This window comes from Stylophora pistillata, chromosome 4, assembly GCF_964205215.1.
Source record: "Stylophora pistillata chromosome 4, jaStyPist1.2, whole genome shotgun sequence".
NCBI classification, from domain to species: domain Eukaryota; kingdom Metazoa; phylum Cnidaria; class Anthozoa; order Scleractinia; family Pocilloporidae; genus Stylophora; species Stylophora pistillata.
In genome coordinates, this window is record NC_142522.1 from 6636847 (window position 1) to 6653472 (window position 16626).

At 41.2% G+C, this 16626-nt stretch overlaps 1 long non-coding RNA gene and 1 pseudogene across 1 annotated transcript in view; both read right to left on the bottom strand.

The window, feature by feature from the left end:
- The window catches only part of LOC148732163 (uncharacterized), an 80322-nt gene that overhangs the window by 32213 nt on the left and 31483 nt on the right, over positions 1-16626 (bottom strand). The window lies entirely within an intron of this gene.
- On the bottom strand, positions 830-3894 carry LOC148732166 (uncharacterized; annotated as a pseudogene).

Sequence of the window (16626 nt, forward strand, 5' to 3'; positions counted from 1 at the left end):
GAGTGGGTTATTTTTTATTAAGCCTTTAAAAAGACAAACATTGCTTACGTCAAGTCACTGTAGTTTCGAAACCTGTGATAGTTGAGCTCCAAGAACGGCCCGTGCGGGGAATTTTCGCAGAGACGGCGTCACTTAGAAACAAGTGTAAATAAGAATTGCAGAGAAGTTAAACATGATTTGCAAACTCATAACTCTGCACTTCGATACGCAAAATAAATTTGCCAACAAAATTCCTTTAATAAGATGACGTTTCTTCATACAATTTAACAAAATAGAATTGTGACCTTCCGAAGACATCTTAACTCACGAGCAACCAGAGAAAAAGTTGGGAAAGATTACCTTCATTGGATCATTTTAAAAATGTAGAGGAAATGTCTTATGAGCCTGTCAGACCTTCACAGGTAGGCCGCTTGTCGAAACGAACTGAGAGTAGGACACTTCGGAAAATTTGAGATACGAGCTTGGCCTTGAATACTGTAACTTCCACATTGCAGAAACAGTTTTAATAGAAGCTTTTAAGAAACATCAAACTTAGTATAGAGCTGAGTGTTTAAAAAATTTAAAACAAGCACGCAGGATAATATTTCCCAAGAGAGCAGGCGTCACGATATGTCTTTCAAGTAAATGCTGAGCTAAACGTAAAAACGTAACAATGTAATCTTTCCTGTACTTGTACGATAATTATCATGGGAGTTGATAGACAGGAATTCAGTCGATGTTATTGACTGAGTGTCCCTCCGCATGTCGGCTGTTCATGGTCAGCAAGTTGGTTCTTTCTTCATTCTCACCACCCACCTCTACCATCTCTGCCATTCCCAGAAGAGCACCCTCACGACTTGGCATTCCTAATTACAATAAGACGGTAGAAAATAATGCCCATTGATAGGAAAAAGATGCAAGAATTTACAACAATTACAATTCACGCATAAGCTGCTGTATTACTTATGCAGCTTTCCAAGGCCGAAAACCTCAACAGGATAAAAGACATGGAAATCACCAACAAAACAACAGGCTCAAAAACGTTTTCAGATGCAAACTTGTGAAAGGGACGATTATTATAGGGCTGCAAACTTATATGAATTATGGCAAAGCCCACGAGAATTAACCAAACAACTAGGGTTTGTAAAGAAGAGGAAGAAGAAATTATGGACAACGCAATGGCCAATACCAGGCCACGGAGTAGCATTACGATCTCAAAGTACTGCTGATACCTTGATTTGTAAGGAAAATAAGCAGGACCAAGCCACGTGTCAAGTTTCTGAACTTCTTCAGGGTTCATACTGTTTCTTTTGCGAAAGAAGAAAAACATGAGTGAGGTGAGAAGCAAAGGGAACCCAATCACGTAGACAGCTACGGTGACAAACCCAAGAGCTGACAATGTTCTGTAAGTAACAGAGGTGTATTCTATCCAAGGAGAAGTTGGCATGTATAGAATATCACGGTCATTTCGAAGTGAGCGTAAAATGGAGAGGGTTTGCTTTACAACTGGAAAGTAAGTGAAACTTAAACAGAAAAAGGCACTTTTGCGGCATTTAAAGTGAACGTTGTCCATGCGTCCTTCCTAGGGACGAACCTTGTTCTAGCTCAGCATAATGATAAAGTAGACACCCACAAGTACCAAGCAACCGATTGGAAGAAGAACAATAAACGCAAACTTGCCAACAGGATTGAAAAGGGAAGGTAAATCACATGGAAGTGAAGGAAAATGCAAGTTCCAGTAGCTGCTCGAGTAACTCTGAGCTGGAATGAGTTTTGGAGGCCAGACGTTGGAACTCAATACCACGAAGTCCAGAGTTTGAATATAAAAGACTGCGATGCTAATGAGATACTTTATGCCTTTTCCTCGACTAGTCATGCACAACACGAAAATCACCAAATTCAATTTGAAAGCCCAAGTAGGCAAAAATTCCAACAGCGTAAAAATAAACATTAAGATAAAAGGTACTGCTGTTATAACAAACCATTTTATATGTCGGTAGTGATAATAAAAAAATTACCAAAGCAGAACAAGGAAAGAAATGATAAAGATAGCAATGAACACTTAATAGTAGGTTAGATCTCCCTTCAACACACTGGTAAAACAATCCGGCAATTAAATTAAATCCTTTTTCATAACGAGAGCAGAGCCTGTCAGTGTTCCCCGAATGGCAGATACAGGATTCATTTCAGTTTGTGATCAGTGCTGAGACTAGACGCTTGTTATTGGAGGAGTGCGAGTCGTCGCTTGGTGATGTGTTGAGGCGACAGATGCAGGAAGTTAGTGGATTGCAAGCAGCAGGTACTGGACACTTGACGAGATGGGTAACATTCCTAGGACCAGGAGATGGCCGATAGCCAGGTGCTATCTTCATGATGTTTGAACGAAGCTGCTCTAAGGTAGTGACATTAACTTGGTCACACGTTCCACCATCACCTCAATTGCATTATATGCTGATGATAGCATGAGGTAGATTATTGTCCCCAGTCCCTGCTTCAGTTCAGCAGCAAAGTAACGGTAGTGATTGTGATATTTTTGCTATCGCCTTTGCTGCTTGTCTAGTCTTTGGAATTGATCCAATTCATGTAAGGTTTGATGTTTCAACCATGAGAACTCACCTGGCAACTTGTCTCAGGAATAAAAAAACCAGTTTGTTTCCTTCAACTTGGAACAATTTCACATGACCGCCTTTAGGTATAACTTGAAATTCATAAAAGTGGGTGTAAATCAGACATATTTTTGTAGAATGTGCTTTGATGACATTTTTTTTTTATCCTAAATATAATGGTTGAAAAATATTACTGGAATTCAAAACTGTTAGTGCTAAATGGTTTCTTGCAATGAAAGGCTAACCATTTTGCCTGTGTTTTTGCAAAAGTATCATAATGTACACATTCAAGCCACAAGTAGAAAATTATAGAGAGAAATGAGCCTCTAACATCTGCACACAGTAAGTTCCTTTTGTTACAAAAAATATAAAGTATTATATATTGTTCATATAATAGAAAGCAAAAATTGTGAGTCCTATCATTTAGAACCTCCTTATGGTCCTTAGGTCAAAATTTGCTTGCTCAGGCCTATCAAAAACCAGCCAATAGGGACCAGTCATTAATTAGAGGGTCAACTACCTGCCGGGATCAATTAACGCCTTCCGGTTAGCTCAATGGATAGAGCGCTGGACTGTTGTGCGGGAGGTCGAGGGTACGAGCCCCGGCCGGACCAACACTCAGGTTCTTAAAATAATTGAGAAGAATTTGTTACCTTTCTGTAACATCAAGAAATGGTTAGATATTCTAGTCTTCTCGGATAGGGACGAATAAATGTAGGTCCCATCTCCTGTAGGGTTAGAGGCAGGAGGCGTTAATTTCCCACGCACGAAATTACTGTGTGATGGATGTCCTCCCCTGGGATGGGATGGGTGGGTTTACTGGGCCCGCAGTGATTGGCGCAAGCTGTTGCGGTGTCCCTGCCGTTCGGCGAAGCGATTAAATAAATGACTGTGTTGGAGAAAAACCACATGAAGTTTAAATTCTTTTTCAGAAAAATATTTTAGACTATAGGATTTTTGAAAGCTCAACTATGCAGGGGTGCAAAAACTCGAGAGCATTTTCTAAAATGTTGATTTACTAATGCTGTTTTATGCCTCAAACCTCTCAAAAATATTACAAAGAATAACATCCGGGGTATGAAAAGATTGAGCCAAAATCTATAGGAAAATCAGCAAGTGGGGCGTGGAAAAAAATTCTGAAAAGTGAGAGTACCTTCTCCAGCCCAGCACTCCCCATATATGGTGGTCAGTCCCTTATATCTACGAGCTTTAAAGGTAATTATAACTTAATGGTCTCCTTAATCAAAGGGTACAATTCTTGGTTCTCACCCACGTGACCCCTAAGTTGACAGCCGTTGGTATCCGCCATGATTGTGTCCCTCAGGTGTAAACAAAAAGTAGCATGAGAAAGAGTGCATGCGAGAAAGCTTCATGGTTCTTTGTATTAATTATTGCCAATTGTGGAGGCAAAAGTGGTCGAGATAGCACTGGTTTTTATTCTGTACCTGCTATTATCACTAATCAAGAGTTAACCCAAGAGAAGAGAAATCTTTGGATCTCCGCGATAGGTCGTGCTGACCTGAAAACAAAGAACGTTTTGCAGAACGAGCGCGTTTGTAATCGTCACTTCGTTTCTGGCAGGCCTGCAGAAAACTGGGACAGGTTCAGTAAAGATTGGATTCCAACACGTCATTCAACCAAGAAAGAGTACAAGAAAAAAGATGCAGACACCGCTGCTCAGAGGAGTGAGCGAGCGAAGGCCCGAAGGAAGAGTGCGATCGAGCGGCAAGAACAAGAGGCAGCCAAGAAGAGAAAATTTATCGATGGAAGCGGAGAGCGTATAACTGACACAGACTTTACCGCTCCACCAAGGACGTCAACTTCAGAGAGCGAAGAAAAGAGCAAAGCAACGATGCTAGATAAGCCTTGTGCGAGTGGCGAACAAAGTGTGACAGACACTGCTTCCCTCGTGTAAACTGCGATAACAGTGAATGTGGAAACAAACAGAAGAACAGAGTGAAACGATCACCGCTTCTTGCGTGTCAGTAGTGACAAAACTGGACGCCAAAACACAAACCGAAGAATTTGACTACCTTCTGAATGCTAGGCAAAGTGGGTACAAGGCACCGGATAAAGAATTTTTTGATACGGACGAAAAAGTTCGATTTTACACCGGAATGCCTTCTTGGGGAATACTCAAGGTGGCGTTTTAGCATATTGCCAAGTACATTACCCGCCGCACACAATCCCCGAACAGATTTCAGGAATTTATCATGGTGCTCATCAAGCTGCGGCTAAACGTTCCCTTTCAAGACCTAGTTTGCTGGTTTGTGGTTTCAATATCCACAGTTTCAAGGATCTTTTCATCGTGGATAATGGTGATGGATGCCCGACTGTCTCCCCTGGTTTTTTCGGCCAGACAGGGAAAGACTCTGAAGGACAAGGCCCATGTCCTTTCAGTATGCCTTTGGTAAGCAGGTCACAGTAATAAATGACTGCTTTGAGGTGTTTATTGATAGGCCAACAAACTTACTTGCTAGGGCACAGACTTTTTCCAATTATAAGCACCATAACACAGTAATTATTCTTATTGGAATTACTCCACAAGGAACTGTCTGTTTGCGTCTGAGGCTTGGGGTGGCCGCACCTCTGACAAGTACCTGACTGAGAATTGTGGATTTTTTGAAAATCTACTTGCCGGTGACATGGTCAGGGCTGATCGGGGATTTACTATTTGTGATAGCGTTGGGCTGAAACAAGCCAAGTTAATAATCCCAGCATTTACTAAGGGAAAGTCACAGTTAGATCCTGTAGATGTGGAGCGAACAAGGGGCATTGCAAATGTGAGAATCCCTGTGAGAGAGTTATTGGTTTGTTGAAACGAAAGTAAACCATTCTAAAAGGAACAATGCCCACAAATTTTCTCTCTTCCAACCGCAGAAAAACTCCAGATACTATGATCCTTACGATAGACCAAATTGTAAGGGTTTGTTCTGCCCTTGATAATTTATGCCCTTGATAATTCCTTTTGATTAATCTTTTCAGTCGCAAGCTCTTTGAAACACCTGTTTTCTATACTTAGCATATCATTCTTCAACAAGAAAAGGGTATTTATAGCTCATTAAATGATGATAAAGTTTTTGAAATTTGAGAGCTGCTTGTTTGCAGGGAAAGCTGGTATTCAAGTTTTTCCAAGCCCTGCAACATGATAATTCATTGTTACATGCACATCACAACAAAACAGACAGTTCATATTAACAAAGGGAATAATCAGTAAATATGTATTGTCTTTTGACTTTTAACTAATCTTTACAGTCAGGAGCCCATCAATGTCTCTCAACTAAAACTAGTAGACTGAAATTAAAAGACCTTTGTTTGGAACATTTAGTATTTTGAAATAATGACCAAAATAAACAAATATTGTTGACCTGAACTTTTCACTTGGTGAGACCCATTTAACCCTTGTTGAGTAGTAATTCCTAGAAATTATGCGATGTTCACATACATTAGCCCTGAAGTAAAATGTGCATGTGGTTACAGAAAATATCCATACCTCCAATATGGAAGGTTTTACCATTTTGAACCCTCTCTCCCTCCCTGAAATTCCCAATTAAGCTTCATACCTTGACTTATAAATTTTGGATTTTGTAAAACCCTCCCCCTTTGAATTTCCATTGACCCTCCATTGGGTGAGTATGGACATTTTCTAGAGCCACACAATATTAATTTGGGAAACTTATAAAAGCTTATAGTTTTATTGTTATGCCAAAGAAAAATATCTCACACCTTAATTAAACAGAATTGGTAAGACTCAAAAACATGGAAAAATGCTCATTTTTTCTGTCGTAAAACATGCAACTAAATGTGAACGCATTCCTTGAATGTCAAATGTCACATGGCTTGGATTTATTCCCAAAGCAATGCATGTGGTAAAGGCAATGGCAAAAACGCCACAGTCACTTCCATTTATTTGCTGTTGCACAGAAACAAACTGTAGACTAGCCAGTGTCCCACCGAGCAAGTCATTTGTCTGGTCTTCCACTTCTTGGGAAATGGCATCATGGTAGAGGCTGCCATAGAGATTTACATGGCCAGGCAAACATCTGATCGAGCTCGCACAAACCCAGTGATTACTTCCGGTATGCAGAATTTGCACAAATTCCCCAGAAACAACATCAAAGTTATGTGCTGGGCCTAGAGTGGGCTGCTGCAGTCCTTCGATTGCTGAATTTTCTTTCTGTAGCAGCACTTGAGCCTGTTGTAATATATCACCAGTAAGCCACCCAGTTGGGCTAAGAATTGTTTGATAATCGCCACCATCTTGTAGGCTTTAAACTGCTGTCTTGTATAAAAGCTTGTCTCTAGGACGAAATATCCAAGCAAATCAGTCGCTTCTATTTGGCCAAACACTTGGAGTCAAACTGCTCATAAGGAATACTGACAGGGTCAACGCCTACGACTGATATCTTTTCGATATATCGTCCCTTTACTTGCTTGTCTAAAGCCTTAGCGTCATCTGACAACACAGGAATATTAAAAGAACGGTCTTCAAGTCGTCTTCAGCTTCACCTTCCGCTAAATCCATGATGGAAGCGAAACATTCCACAAAAACCAGGAGAAGGTCAACAAAGATGCGTTGCGATTAACATAACTTTCGCACACTGAGGGACACAACTATGGCGGATGCCCATATTTGGAAAGGGCTCTGTCGTCAGGTGAAAACCAAGAATAGGTGGACAGAAATTGACTAATGCTGCGCAGATTCTCACAATACGGTCAATAAGTGAGATCTGGCGCTCCACCAGCCCATCTGGGTTAAAAGCTAAATATTCTGTTGGCAATGTACCTTCTAAGATTGTATATTTTGTTCTAAAAAGTCCAATTACCCTTTCCACGTGGATTCGTAAATTGGCTATACCCCTTGTATTTTCCACATCTACTGGGTCCAGCTGACTCTTCCCCTTTGTAAATGCTGGTATCTCCAATTTTGCTTCCTTCAATCCTTTAAGAAATCGTAAATCCGCGGTTAGCTATAACCATATCACCTGGAAGCAACTTCTCGAGAAAGCCACAGTTCTCTGTCAGGAACGTATAAGAGGTTCTGCCCCCCAGGCTTCTGATACATAAGACACCGTGTGTAATGTATGCCGGTATATAAGAAAGACTATTATAGGATAGGAACAAAGAAGAAGAGAGTATGGAGTCGGAGAATTAAGGACCGCGGTGTAATCCGGTTTAATCCGTTGTTTAGATACGCATATTAAACTCTACAATTGGCGACGAGGATAAACAGGAAATTTTTAAACGTATGCAGAACAAATATGGCCGTGAACATCGAATTTGGAAATATACAACCTTTCGATTGCTCAGGCCATCCGACAAGCGTGGGACCTCGTTGGAGGCGATGGAAACGTTCTTTTTAGTTTTTTCTCGAGGCAAAGGGTATCACAAAAGACACACAAAAACAAGCCTTACTTTTGCATTGCGCTGGACAGGATGTTCAGGACATTTTTGTTACGCTGAGTGACTCTCGACCAACCCCAGAGGAAGAAACGCAGTATGCGAAAGCTATGAGACTACTGGACGCACATTTTATGCCACAGGTTAACATCCCATTTGAACGACATCAGCTCCGTCAAGCAAAACAGGAAGAGTCCGAGACAACAGACCAGTTTGTGACCAGATTGTTCCAGCATAGCGAGAATTGCGACTTCGGAACATCCAAGGAAGAACAAATACGCGATCAGTTAATTGATAAATGTCGGTCCCATGATCTTCGCAAGAAACTACTCGCTGTCAGTGATAAACTCACACTTCAGAAGGCTAGAGATGTTGCTAGATCTATGGAAGCTACTGAAAGTCAGGAACGGTCGATTGAAAGCAATTCACGGAGCGGAAATGTAAATTCCTTAGAGCGGGGACATTTTGATTCGCCTAAACGTGGAGGAGGACGTTGTTATCGGTGTGGACTCGAAGGACATTTTGCAAAGGATCCGGAGTGCAAAGCGAGACTGGCTACTTGTATGAAATGTAAAAGAGTGGGGCATTTTGCCAAAGTTTGCAAAACGAAGGGAGACGATGCTAATAGACCCAAGAAAGGAAATATACGCCAAGTCACCAAAGATGATGATTTCGCCTTAACCTTACAGTCTAATGGAAGAGATATTTCCACCGTAGACATTGAGCTAGGAGGTGTTCGACTGGAAGGAGTTCTAGTCGACTCTGGCTCCACTTGCAATGTTATTGACAGAGCGACATGGGAGACGCTTAAGGAGAAGAAAGTGAGATGTGTTTCAAGAAAATCCAACAGAAAGCTGTACTCTTATGGATCCAATGAGCTACTTACTACTGCCGGTGAGTTTGAAACTGAACTTTGTTATAAGGATAAACGTTGCCATGTGTGTTTTATTGTTTTGGAGGAGAAAGCAAGGGCAATACTTAGCAGAGAGACCTCAGAAGAGCTGGCAATACTGAAACTTGAAATTAATGCCATGGAAGAAGAAAACCTGCTTAGGGATTTTCCTGAGTGTTTTGAGGGAGTAGGAAAACTTAAGGGTTTCCAAGCAAAGCTCCACGTTGACACCTCAGTTAAACCTGTTGCACAGAAGTTGAGGCCACCACCTTATGGGCTAAGGGACAAAATAGAACAGAAACTCGAGGAACTGGTGAACTGTGATATTATCGAACCAGTTGAAGGCTCCACTCCATGGGTAAGCCCGGTCGTGGTGGTTCCCAAACCCTCGGGGGACATCAGACTCTGCGTAGAAATGAGAAAAGCCAATGAGGCTATCGTAAGGGAACGTCATCCCATTCCCACAGTTGATGACATACTCTATCAACTGAATGGAAGCAAGGTGTTCAGCAAATTAGACCTCAAATGGAGATTTCATCAGATTGAATTGGAACAACAGTCGAGAGTTATTACCACATTCATTACTCACAAGGGGTTGTATAGATATCAACGCTTGATGTTCGGAATCAGTTCTGCCCCGGAACTTTATCAGCACACCATTCAACAAGTGCTGGCTGGATTTGAAGGTGCCTACAATATCCACGATGATATAGTTATCCATGGTCGTACGGTTGAAAAACATGACAGCAGGTTGCAAAAGACCATTGAGTGTATTAGTGACAAAGGACTGACCCTCAATCCGGAAAAGTGTGTATTTAGAATGCCACAACTCACCTTCATGGGATATCTGCTATCAAGGAAAGGTATCGGCCCAACAGAGTCACGTGTTGACGCAGTAGTCCGGGCTAAGGAACCCACAAACGCAGAAGAAGTGCGGAGTTTCCTCGGATTAGTGAATTTTAGCGCCCGGTTCATTCCTAATTTAGCAAGCATCTCAGAGCCATTCAGAGAATTGACTAAGAAGGATATACCATTCAAATGGGGCACAGAACAAGGAGCGGCATTTGAAATCCTGAAGAGTAAGCTGGGACGGGCAGAAACATTGGCATGTTTCGACAGAAATGCAGAAGCAACCAAGCTAACTACAGATGCAAACCTAGTAGGCCTTGGGGCAGTGCTTACACAGGTCCAGGAGGGACAAAAGCGTGTAATCGCATATGCTAGTCGTGCCTTAACAGGAGTTGATCGCAGATACTCACAAACAGAAAGAGAGGCATTGGGACTGGTGTGGGGATGCGAGAGGTTTCACATGTACCTGTATGGAATGGAGTTCATATTGCTGACAGACCACAAGCCCCTAGAAACTATATACTCGACTAGTTACCGAAATTCGGCTCGGATAGAGCGTTGGGTACTTCGCCTTCAGCCATACCGGTTTCAGGTACAATACGTACCAGGTAAACAGAACGTTGCTGACTCTCTTTCACGACTTCTTGATAAGGAAGAGTTGAGTGGTCATGATGATGCTGAGGAAAATATTCGCTTTGTGGCAGAAACATCAGCACCAGTAGCAATACCCATCAAAGAAATTGAGAGAGAATCAGCTACCGACCCAGAAATTTCACAACTACAAGAGTGCATCTCAACAGGAGACTGGGAGAAAGCCCTGGCACATTATAAACAGGTCAGAAATGAACTCTCTTCCGTTGGAAAGTTATTATTAAGGGGAACGAGGTTGCTAATTCCACGAAGACTACGTGAAAGAGTATTAGACTTAGTACCTGAGGGTCATCAGGGGCTAGTAAAAACCAAACAGAGCCTTCGTACAAAGGTTTGGTCGGCTGGAATTGATAAACAAGTGGAAAACCGGTGTAAGACCTGCCATGGCTGCCAACTTGTTGGACTGCCTACACCACCAGAGTCCTTACGACATACAGAGTTTCCAAGTCAACCCTGGATTGACCTAGCCGCAGACTTAATGGGACCCCTACCGTGGGGGGAATATGTACTGGTCGTGGTTGATTATTACAGCCGATATTTCGAAGAGGACATTCTGACGTCCGTGACATCCACTAACGTCATTGAGAGTTTGGATAAGATTTTCTGTACCCATGGGTTACCACAGTCGTTGAAAACTGACAACGGTTCACAGTTTGTTTCCGATGAATTTGACCGTTTCCTGGAAACAAATGATATAGAACACCGCACCTCGACCCCCCTATGGCCTCAAGCAAATGGGGAGGTTGAAAGACAGAACAGAAGCTTGCTTAAAGCCCTTAAGATTGCTAAAGCTGAAAAAAAGAATATCTGGACCGAGATGCGAAAGTTCTTAACAGCCTATAGAACTACACCTCACACCAGTACAGGCGTCACACCGGCCAAACTCCTGTTCAACAGGGAAATCAGATCAAAGATTCCTGAACTGGGAAACTCGAGATACCCTGACAGTGAGGCGAGAGACAAGGATGCAGAGATGAAGCAGGAGAGAACCGACTTTGCTGATGGGAAGAGGAGAGCTCGAGAAAGCGAACTAGAACCTGGTGATTTAGTACTCTTAAAACAAAAGAAAGAGAACAAACTCTCGACTACTTATGGCCCACTCCCATATACCATCAGCAAGAAGCACGGTAACGAGGTCATCATATCGTCACCCGAAGGAGTAAACATGAGGAGAAACGTGGCCGATGTTAAGAAATACTTGAGAGAGGATACAACTGCAGATGAACTAGTTGCTGAAGATGACTCTTCCGTGGAAGATGACACTGGAAGGAGAACAGAACCCCAAGGGAGACCAGTAAGGGAAATGAAGCCACCGGAGTACTTAAAAGATTACGAAGTGTATGAACTCTGTTCGGTGGAAGAGTGAGACTTCGTTGAACATTTATTGAACATTTTAATTAGTGTACTGAGCACTTTAATCCAGCTCGTGTTGGAGACGTTTTGACCCGTTCATGTTGTTTCGTTATGTTAAGTCTCCTCCTTAGGAGAAGAGGGGTTGTAGTGTATGCTGGGATATAAGAAAGACTATTATAGGATAGGAACGAAGAAGAAGAGAGTATAGAGTCGGAGAATTAGGGACCACAGTGTAATCCGGTTGAATCCGTTGTTTAGAAACGCATATTAAACTCTACACCGTGCCAGTCCCCTGAGGTGTTATACCAATAAGTAGCTTGACGGTGGCATGATTTTTATAACTGGAAAATGTCTGTGCCCTGGCTGAAAGGTCAGTTGGCTTCTCAATAAACACCTCGAGGCAATCAATTACCATGGTGACCTTTTTTTCCATAGGAATACATAAAACATTGTGGCATTGTCCTCCACAATTGCTCCCTCTTAGGCCATGAAATTAAGGGAAATAGCCTTGTGTCCATGACCACTAGCCAGGAAGAAAAAAATCTGTGTTACAGTAGAATGAGCAACTTTCAAGCGGTAAACAAGGTCCAGCAGTGGCATGTTCAATCGAAGTTTCATTAAAACAATTGCAAATTCTTGGAAACTATCTAACGATAGGGTCTTGCGAATGACGTATGGTGAGACATACTCAAAGACAACCATCAGAATTTTGAGGGATGACATTCCCGTATAAAACAGCACTTTACTGTCAGAGTCAAAGATACCTCTTGTTGGCGCTTGATATCCTTTTCTGAAGAACATATATTCAAACTCATCGGTCTAACAGTTAGAATCGCTGGTTGTAGCTTCTTTGGAAACTGGACTAGCTGTGTGTTGTCTTGCTTCTACGTAATCAGCGTTCGAACCAAAGTTTTCTGGTGTTGTGTTTTCGTCCCATTCGTCAAAATCGTCCAATTCTATGGCTACACCCGCCGTTTCTAATCCCTCTGAATGCTGTTCGACATCAAAAGCTGAAAAAGTTGGCTCGCTGAAATCTATTTTTGCGATTGGAACACCGCTTTCGTGCACTCGTTTCTTCTTCTCGGCGGTTACGAGCTCGGCTCTCGATCGCTTGTTTTATTCTTTTATTGGCTCTCACAGCTCTTTCGGCTGCATTTTCATGGTATTTTTCAACATATTTCTTCTTTCCAAGGGCGTCAGTTGGAACCCAATTGACATGAAATTGATCCCAATCTAGCACTCGCTCTCAGAAGATGAAGTGTTTGCTACAAACTCGTTCACTCTCTAGCACTCTCTTGTTTGTAGCATCGCCTCGACTCACCGCAGAAATCCACTCGTTTCTCATCCTAGTAGTGAGTTCCTCCTATTTTTCCCCTTCATTTGTAATAATCTTAGGTAGACGAAAAAATCCTAAGCCTTTATGTTTTCCACTTTTGCTCGAACATCCAACAACAATGCATAAAACAATCCCTCATTTCTCACATGAACTCTTCTTTGGATACAGTTTGCTTGCGCTCGAGGGACACCAAGATGGCGGATAGTAACCGTTGCTAAGCTAATTGGTCACGTGGGTGAAACCTAAGAATTGAATTCACACCCTTTCAGGTCGCCCTTTCAATATTAATACGATCCACTCTTTTGAAACAGCTTACTACGCGCTACCTTGAAGCAGAATAGAATAAATAGCATTTCAGTCTAGCTCAATCAAAGGCTAAAAATTAGCCTCCTCGCAGGTAGGCCTAGCCACAAGTTGCCGATGAATCCCAAAAAAGTTGCCAATAAAAGTGTCTAAAAGTTGCCAAAAAGTTGCTATTTTTTTCAAAAAGTTACCGAAAAGTTGCTGAATTTCCAAAAAGTAGCCGAAAAGTTGCCACAATTTTTCTGCTTTTCGTACCTTTTTATGGTGTTAAAGATTAAAAATTCGCACATTGCCTCTTATCAAAACTTTATTTGTCAAAGTCCAATGATAATATCAGAGGTTCTTTCCATTTCACTTGATCAACAAATAGTCTATCAGAATGACAAGATTTATCTGAGTTGGATGAATTGGAATCACTGTAATTGTCCGCCACCTTGAAAAACGTGCAAGGTGATACCGCTGACCTAGTGATAAGGCATCACAAAAATCAACCCATGGGGGGTGGGCTAACTATTGTATTTTAGAATAAATTGAATAAATGTCTATCGAAAACTGACCAATGTGGCTCAAGACGTGAAGAAAGTGGCTTCAAAGAACCTCAAAAAGCCCAAAGTTGCCGAAAATTCTAAAGTTGCCAAAATTCTAAAAAGTTGCCGAAAATCTCAAAAGTTGCCGAAAAGTTGCCGAGCAACTTGTGGCTAAGCCTACTCGCAGAACGGAAACATGGACGGTAATAATCTATATTGTGAACCCAAGGCGGCATTCACGAGCAAAGCCGAGGAGGAGAACGTTTGTGACGATAATTTTTCGGTTGGGACAATAAACTGCTTGCCTGAATGAACCATCTGGGTAAATTAAACTTGAAGCAGTCGCTTGGCCAACAGGAGAGAAAAAGACACTAAATTCTGTTTTACGGGAGTCTGCTGACGGCAACTTGACTTGGCCCAAGGTTCAATTTTAAAGGATTAACTTTCATTTGTCTTTAATGCCTCCTGAATACTCTCCAATGTATCTCAAAGTAAATCAAAGCTTCATAGAATGAGCATGCGATCAATACATCTAGTGAAGAAAAATGATGTAACACACTAGAACAGATAGAAACATGCTAATTACGCGTGTCTCGATTTCCTTTTCAAAGCTCGAGGAAGTTCACTATAGAAATGTACATTAGATTAATCGCCACCTTAATAATAAAGTAAACCTAGAAAAACTACTAGTTTTCATAAATTGCTAAGGATGATACATAATTCTTTACTGTCAAACTAAGTGAAGCGTACCCCTCAGGATTACATTAATGATTTGATTACTCGAATATTGATTACCCTTTTGGTAATCGTTTCAGTAGCGCAATAACGAATTCAATATTTGAAAATGGAACCCGCTAACCGTTTCAAGAATGCAATAATGGATTGATCATTTGAATATTGAACCCGATAGCCGTATTCGTTTTGAAAAGGCGCGGATCATTGTTCAAATTAGAAGTCCATTTCTGATTGGATTATGCGAACACGTGATGATGGATCGGAACTATTTCAACATGGCGTTACACATGGGGGAAGGGTGAATTCGAGTGTTGTGTAGAACTTCATGTAAATGTTGTAGATGGAATGTTATCGAGAGCTTTTTTCACCTATTTACATCTTGACGAACTTGTAGAAATTCTTGTGTGTATTCATGGTCGAAAAAAATAGTTTACGGGCGAAGCCATAATAAGACTTTTTTTATTTCGTTAATATTTGAGATCGACTGTTTTCGCAGTGTTTTTACAGTGCAGTTTGTTCATTTTCAGGATTCCTCGTCAAATAGAACAATCTTATTGGACTTCAGAAATGGACTTCTAATTTGAACAATGATCCGCGCCTATTCAAAACAGATACGGCTATCGGGTTCAATATTCAAATAATCAATCCATTATTGCATTCGTGAAACGGCTAGCGGGTTCAATAATCAAATGATCAATTTATTATTGCATTCTTGAAACGACTGGCGGGTTCAATATTCAAATGATCAATTCATTAATGTAATCTTGAGGGGTACGCTTCACTTAGTTTGACAGTAAGAATAGTAACATAAAACGTTGTGAAGAAAACGAATTTCCTTCAAACTTGTACCATCAAAAACATTATATCTATCAAGCTACTGGGGAACTCATTGATAACATGAAAACACCTTCATATTCCCCCTCCCCATTCAGTCTAGCCTTACCTTTGCCTCAAAGATGCAAACTAAAATATTATACAAAGAAATAGCTAAATAACAGCAGACATGCATTTCTTAATTCAGACAATATCATACTGAGTAAAGTGGATATCAAAATTGAATACATCTTGTGGATTTGATCAAGGCTACACCTGTGGCCCAGTCTATTCAAACCAAATCAGATGACCGGCACAAGGATCATATAACCTCTGAGATTTTCGAAAGAAATCAGAATAGCTAGGATGAAATCAGACTCAAAGTTACGTAAATGCAATCTCTCACTAGGAGCGTAAACATGTGGAACTTAAGAGACAGCGATTCAAAGTACAGATTCTGTTGAGTGCTTCAACTGAAATACTCTGGCTTACTGCAAATCCTTTTCCGCTAATCAGACACCTTGGATTTCTTCCTAGAATCTTTTTTTTCGCAGCCACAGAAGACATATCTAGTTTTAAAGTTGAATTTAGTCGGCGTATTAGCGATTATATGTACACCATCCATTCGAATGTTGGAGTCCTATTTCACTTTCGGTGACATCTGAGAACGCATCAATTAATATTTTCAAATTACGTCACAGACATGGATAGCCGCTCGTGCGTCCAGCCTTCTCTTCTCAGGGAGGAACGAAAAAGACGGGACTCGAGAGAGCGGCGGAAATCAAGCTTAAAAAAATGACCCGCGCGGGGAATTTTCGTACAGATGGCGTCACTTAACAACAGGTATATATTTAATTGCACAGAAGTTAAATATGAATTGCAATCTCGTATTTCCGCACGTTCATATAAAATAAGGTCGTCAACATACATCCTTTACACCGAAATAAGACAACGTTTCTCTACAAAATTTCGAAAAATAAAATTATGACGTTCCAAAGCCATTTTGTCAACCGAGCAACCAGGGAATTAGTTGGGCAAGATAACCTTGGATCATTCTAATAAGATAAAGGAAATTTTTTATTAGCGCGCCAGACCTTCAGAGGTTCGCTTGTCGAAACAAACTGAGAATAGGACACTTCGGAGAATTTGGATAGAGATACAAGCTTGGCCTTGAATGCTTCC